The sequence below is a fragment of the Malus domestica genome, chromosome 13, assembly GCF_042453785.1.
Source record: "Malus domestica chromosome 13, GDT2T_hap1".
NCBI lineage: Eukaryota > Viridiplantae > Streptophyta > Magnoliopsida > Rosales > Rosaceae > Malus > Malus domestica.
Window position 1 is genome coordinate 20652341 of NC_091673.1, and position 6543 is coordinate 20658883.

Genomic DNA, 6543 nt, shown 5'->3' on the forward strand with positions numbered 1-6543 from the left:
AACTGTATTTGGGTTCTTGGTTTCTTTTAATATTTTGGCAGCAGCACGTAAAACTGAGGAAACTTATACAGTTATAGGAAATGTCTAACTCAATTTTGGAAAAAATATCTTCTTATTTAAAAGCCCTCATCGTAAAAATGATTCAATTGTCTATTTAATTGAGAAAAGGGAATGTCCCACTGATGTCATGCCAAGAAAAGTATATATATGGAGTAGAAGCTGATGCCATTTCACGGCAATATATTTAGTATTTTTTTTTCGCATAACAAAACCAGGTATCTGACCGGAGGAGAAAAAAAAAAACAGATCGATAAAGGTAGTACAGGATCATAAAAGAATATATTTTCTACTTGTTTCATCACGAAGAGGTAGCACATGCAAGAGCATTTGGCATGCGAGTAATGGTGGGCTTCACGTTAGAACATTGAGAGGTAAGAAGACCTTTATTTTCGTTGTAGGTGAGATCGATGTTAGCCAATTCCACATTATCACACGGTATGCCACGACTGCATACAATCTGAACTGCGAGGGGAGTTGCAGATGAGCCCTTAATGTTTTTAAAGCTAACGTTGCTGATCTTAACTTTCAATGGAATACACTGTTTCCACGGGAGTACTGTTGGTCTATGAGGACAGAATTGTTAACATTGACCATGATAATATCTTCAAAATGCATATCTGTTGCAATACCATCCGAAGGAGAAGCAGACCATGTCTTGATTCTCACACCGTTGGATGTATTAGTCAAGGTGCGGTTTGTAACTCTGTTTCCAACCACAGGTTCTTCATTCGAATACCTTCCAAGACTTCCAATGCTTATGCCATGGCCTGGTCCACAAGTAACCCTAGTTATGGTGCTTTCTTTGTTTCCATTGCCAATCGAAACACAGTCTTCTCCAGTTCCAGTGTGTGCATCAGTAATGTTGATTCCAGTTGAACGCTCGATATGGATTCCATCCGTATTTATGCTTTCTCCAGGTGCCGTGACATTGACACGTTGGAATGTGACATTGTGGCACCCCAAAATGTTGACGTGGAAATTCTTGATGTCGAGGGAAGTTATGTCCTGAATTGTGGAATTGGTAACGAAGTTGAACCTCATATTAATGGCGATAGATTTGCAATCTTTGTTTTCGTTGCAGTCATTTTTCTTCCAAGCAAGTGCTCCTTGGCCGTCAAAAGTTCCACCACGTGATACAGTGAGCTTGTTGACGTGCTCAAAACCAACCCAAGTTTCCGGTCTGGTAAGTTTGTCGCCATCTACTGGAGCTGTTAATTTCCCTTGTACTTGAATCTCAATAGAGCCTTGCAAGGACCTTTAAAACTTGCTTCTGTTAACATGTACGTTCCGCTCGGAACAACAACCTTACTCGGCGCCGGTGATGCACACGCATCAGTCCAAGCCTTTGCTAAAAAGCCTGCGTGATATCGGAGTCAGACTTTGCACCATATGTCGCAATTGTGACATCAACCACCACCGGCTCAGCTTGAGTTTTAGCTGCTGACAGTAAGAACAAAAACGCTGCCAGAAAATTCAATTTCCAAGCCATCTTAATTTTTCACTTGATTATGTTCGTTTTGTTTGAACGTTGATGAAACTCCATTTGGATTTTGGTTCAATTTATAGTCCTACCTGAAGGCGCAACAGAAAATATGTAACTAGTTACTAACTAGTTTTAAGCCTGTCCTTAAGAAGATGCATTTTAGTTCTACTTTCTATATTATAATTAGAAATCTGTTTTAACATGAGATTATTAATCACTAGTAACGTACCTGTCCACCCTATGACATCAAATATTCCTTGAAAAGTAGTATTGATGCCAACAAGATTTCTTATCGCATTTTCCAACCTGTTCAACCCAATTTTTCATCGCTGATGGGATTGTTTCGGTTGTGAAGAAATCATTCCCCATTTCACTATTAGATTGAAAAATTATTTGCAATTGTTAAAAATACTAATAGCTTCATGTCTATCCTTTTTTACATGGAAGTTGGAAAAGTCTTGGTTATTAGAAAGCAAGAATTGGATACTACAGGATTTGTGTGAAGCCGGCCTAGTTAACACCGAATCAAATTCAATGAAAAACGTGATGCATGCATGATTTCAACCATGTTAAGATTTCATTCAAAGGACAAGCGCCCGTAAATTAACCATCTACACAGTCCAACATGTTTTTGGTTTATACAAAAGGCCTCGATGCTACTAGTATTAGCGCCTCCCAAAATTGGAGCCTCAAAATTTTGTTGAAAGCAGCAGATAAGCTGCATCAGAAAATGGAAGAACAATGATAACTAAAATGCAGCATCACAGCAGCAAAAGAAGCCAACTTAACAAAATATATGACAAGCATCTGTTTGTCTTTGGTTTCTTAGGAGTTAGGACAGCTCTCGTTTCCAAAGAAATAACGATTTTTTGGCTCGACTACTGTTTTTTCCAAATGTTCCGTACAGAAATCTGCGGACCTAAGTCCGTGACAGATTAGAGAATGAAAAATTGTCATCAATAATCTTTTGACTTGGTATCTTTAATTCTGGAAATTATCTCATAGCATTTGGCATGACCACACCAGCACCATAATACCAGATTCTAGCATAACTTATCAATAATTATTAAATACACATGCTATTCTTATGATTTGTCCATCTGTGTGTTATTATTTGTTTATTTATTCAATTTATACAAAAGGAATCCAAAGAACCCAACAATTTACCCCAAGAACATTAGTTCTTTCTCTTCTTAGATCAAGGGAGGAAGCATCACGGAGGATGTAGCGCAAGTAAGAGCCCTGGTCAGGCCAGAAATTGTTGGCTTGACGTTTGAACATTGAGAGGTAAGAGTTCCTTTGGCTCCACTGTAGGTGAGAACAACGTCAGCCAACTCAACATTCTCACATGGTGAGCCACTGCTGCACACAATCTTTAGTGAAAGTGCAGTTGCAGATGAGCCCTTAATGTTCTTGAAGATGACATCGTTGATCTTAACTTCTGACGGAGGCAAATTGTCACACTTCTTATACGGGCAGTAAAGTTGGTCTATGACAATAGGGTTGTTGAATGGTAATCTTGTCTTGGACCAAGACATACGATCCAGCCCATGACAACACAAGCACAAAACTCGTGAATGAGTGAGAGAATTCTAGAAAAAATTTGGTCGGTGATCATGCATGCATACTAAAATATGCTAGATAGTTCTAGCAGCAAGTTGGCTTGTTTGCAATTAGAATATACTAAACTATGTATTGAATTTGTGGCTGGGAGTAGACAGCCATGGCACCGACTTAACAATGTCGGTATTGTAGCTGAAAAATCTAGCAATATTATGTAGAAAGAACTAGAAAGCAGCATGGGCAATTCCACCGACTTGATGAGTCGGTTATGCTTGCCTATAAATATAGGTGAGTGTGTTGTGACGTAACCAAGAGAGCAAGAAGTGAGAAAAAGAGTGATGAAGAAGTGTAAGAGTGTTTGAGTGTTTCCACTTGTACTAAGTTTGTGGGAGAATAAAATTTTGTTTAATACTCTGAGTGTTCTTTCTTTCTCTTGCCTATCAATTCCGTTGCGTTACATTCTTGTTTGTGAGATAAACATCTCCAAAATAGTGAAGTCTTTTTAAGTCCCAACAAAGGTTACTCACATTAACCATGATAATATCCTCAAAGTGTATATCTGAGGCAGCGGTTGCCATAGGAGAATTCGGCCATGTTTTGATGCGCACACCATTCTGTGTGTTTGTCAGGGTGTAGTTTTTTACTATGATTCCAGCCAGGGATTCCTCATTGTCGTATCTTCCGAGACTTCCAATGCTTATGCCATGACCTGGCCCACAAGTAACGTTGGTCACGGCGATTTGGTTGTTGCCATCTCCTATAGAAACACAGTCATCTCCAGTTCCAATATATGTATGAGTAATGTTGATCCCTGTTGATTTGCCGATATGGATTCCATCAATATTTTTGTTGTCTCCAGGTGCTGTGACGTGAACATGTTGGAATGTAACATTGTTGCACCCGTAAACATGGACATGGAAGTTTTTGTTGTTAAGTGAAGTTACATCTTGAATTGTGGAATTTGTAACGAAGTCGAACCTCAGATTAGCGGAACCAGAACAATGTTTACTTTTGCTGCAGTTATTTTGACTCCAAGCAAATGCTCCTTGGCCATCAAAAGATTCGCCACCTGATACGGTGATCATGTCAACGTGCTTGAAACCGACCCAAGTCCCCTCCATTGTGAGCTCACTGTCCTTTTCTGGAGCCTGCAATGTTCCTTTCCTTGCACTTGAAGCTCAATCGGAGCCTTGCAAGGACCTCGGAAACTTGCTCCTCTTAACTTGTATGTCCTACTCGGAACAACAACTTTACTAGCTGACAACGATGCACATGAGTCATTCCAAGCCTTGGCCAATGCAAAAGTAATATCAGAGCCAGGCTTTGCACCATATTCTGCACTTGTCACGTCAAAAACACTAGACTCTTGAGCCTTTGATGTAGATGCTAGCAATAAGTGTAACACCCACCCCCTAGTTATAAAAATATTGATGTAATTTAACCCCTCAACATTTTAAATCTATCCAAACCCTATTAGGATCTAAACATTGGATCCCTTCCTTCTAACGCTGCCACGTGGCAGCACCCCAAGCAATTTCTCATTCTTCTCTCTCTGTCCCCCCCCCCCGGTGAACTTCTCATTTCTTCTTCTTCTTTTCTATTTCTTGTCTGTCATGTCTCTCTCCCTCTCGGCTCTCTCCCATCTCTCTCTTCTCTCCCTCTTCTCTGCACCGTAGCATCACGCACGCAAGCACCCATCTCCCCGCGCGAGGAAACATCACTCATCATCACCATTTCGTCATTCTCTCTCTCCCTCTGTCCCGTGCTACAAACCCAGAAACCGGAAAGGGACTCCGGCGAGATTTTTCTAATTTCCCGGTGAGGTAAGTCTCAAATCTCCCCTATTTCATCCAAGAATCTTGTGGGTTGAGTTTTAATGGAGTTTTATTGTGTGATTTTTGGAGGTTATAGGACGAAATCGAAGCCGGGTGTAAGCACACCCATTTCCGGCAAGCCGAAGGTGTCGGGGGTTTTTCCGGCCATCTCCGGCCGTTCCACGATGAAAGGAAGGTATAAAAACACTCCCCTTGTCTTGCTCTTCGTTTTGGTACCAAGATCGGGGTCTAGGGTTGTGTGTGGTAGTCGGCCGGAGTTGTGATGCTCTGGTGGTGGTGCTCCGGCGAGGCCAGGCCTCCCAGGCCGGTTCTTATAGCAAGAGGGCCTTAGGCCCGTGTGGGAGTTAGCCCAAAACCCTAGCCTAGTTGTTTTAATTATTTTAATTAATTAGTTTAGGACCCTAAAGGCCCTCGGGCCGTTTATGTTTAGGGCCTGTAGCCCGTGACCCAACCCAAAACCTTTTTAAGGTTTTATTTAATTTCTGTTTTAGAAATTAAGGCCTTAGGCCATTTAGAAGGTGGGCTTTCAGCCCTTTCCCAAAACCCACTAACCTTTAATCCAGCCCAAAACCCTTAAGGCCCATTCGGCCCAACCCAATCCAAGCCCAGTTGACTTTGACCTCTGACTAGTTGACCTTGACTGTTGACTCAGTCAACGGTCAATGGTCAACTGTCAAAGTTGACTTTGACTTTGACCAGTCAACGGTCAGACGTTGACTTTTTTAGTTGACTTTTCGGGGTTTCGTTCATAACCTCTCCTAGGCTAATTTCGACGTCCTGAACCCGTTTTTGAAGTCCGTTTTCCCAAATTCAATCGTTTGAATATAGTTTGACCAAAGGTACTCCTTTATGTGAACAGGTGCAATTATTAACGGTGATTCCGTTATACCTTTTTGGTATAGCTTTGCACCATCGGTGTACGGTGAGTGGACCCCTTCTAAAAATGCATATTTTAATAGTAGAAATGTATACATGAACAGTATGATTTAATGATTACGTTTTATGAAACGTTTTGAGATAATATGCTTACTAAGGCTAGTTTGAATTATTACTATTTTTCCTATAACCCATGTTCTTATAGAATATCCGATGGATCACGATATGATATTTAGAACATGTTTCGAACACCTCTTTGTAGTATAGATGATGGATGACTTTATACTACGAAGTTGTTTTTCAATATATACATGTTCTGTGGTTTTGTACTTACCTAGTGGTCCTTTCCGCTACGGGACGTAGGGATAGATTCCGGTTCGTCCCAGGCGACGGTTTGGTGTTGGCATAGGGCCTGGAGGGTGTTTCCTCTGGCATTTAAGACTAGGGATGGGGAGCCGACATGGGGCCTGTAGTGTATTTCCTCTGACTGTCTGCTCAGAGACGGGGAGCCGGCATAGGGCCTAGGGTTATCGGACAATTCACTAGTGTTTATTACTTATACAAGTTATGAATTTGAGATACTGCACATCATGCTAGGTTTCGGAAAACCTATGTTTCACATTATATATATGTTTTCATAAACCTGAGGGTTAGTATGTTGATAACTGTTTTATTATATTTATATCAAATTGGTCCACTCATGTTTGTTTTGCGCCCCCTTCAGGA

At 41.0% G+C, this 6543-nt stretch overlaps 2 pseudogenes; both read right to left on the bottom strand.

The window, feature by feature from the left end:
• Positions 1-358: 358 nt before the first annotated feature.
• Positions 359-1549, bottom strand: LOC103453489 (exopolygalacturonase-like; annotated as a pseudogene).
• A 618-nt stretch (positions 1550-2167) lies between these two features.
• LOC103453490 (exopolygalacturonase-like) lies at positions 2168-4687 on the bottom strand (annotated as a pseudogene).
• Positions 4688-6543: the final 1856 nt, after the last annotated feature.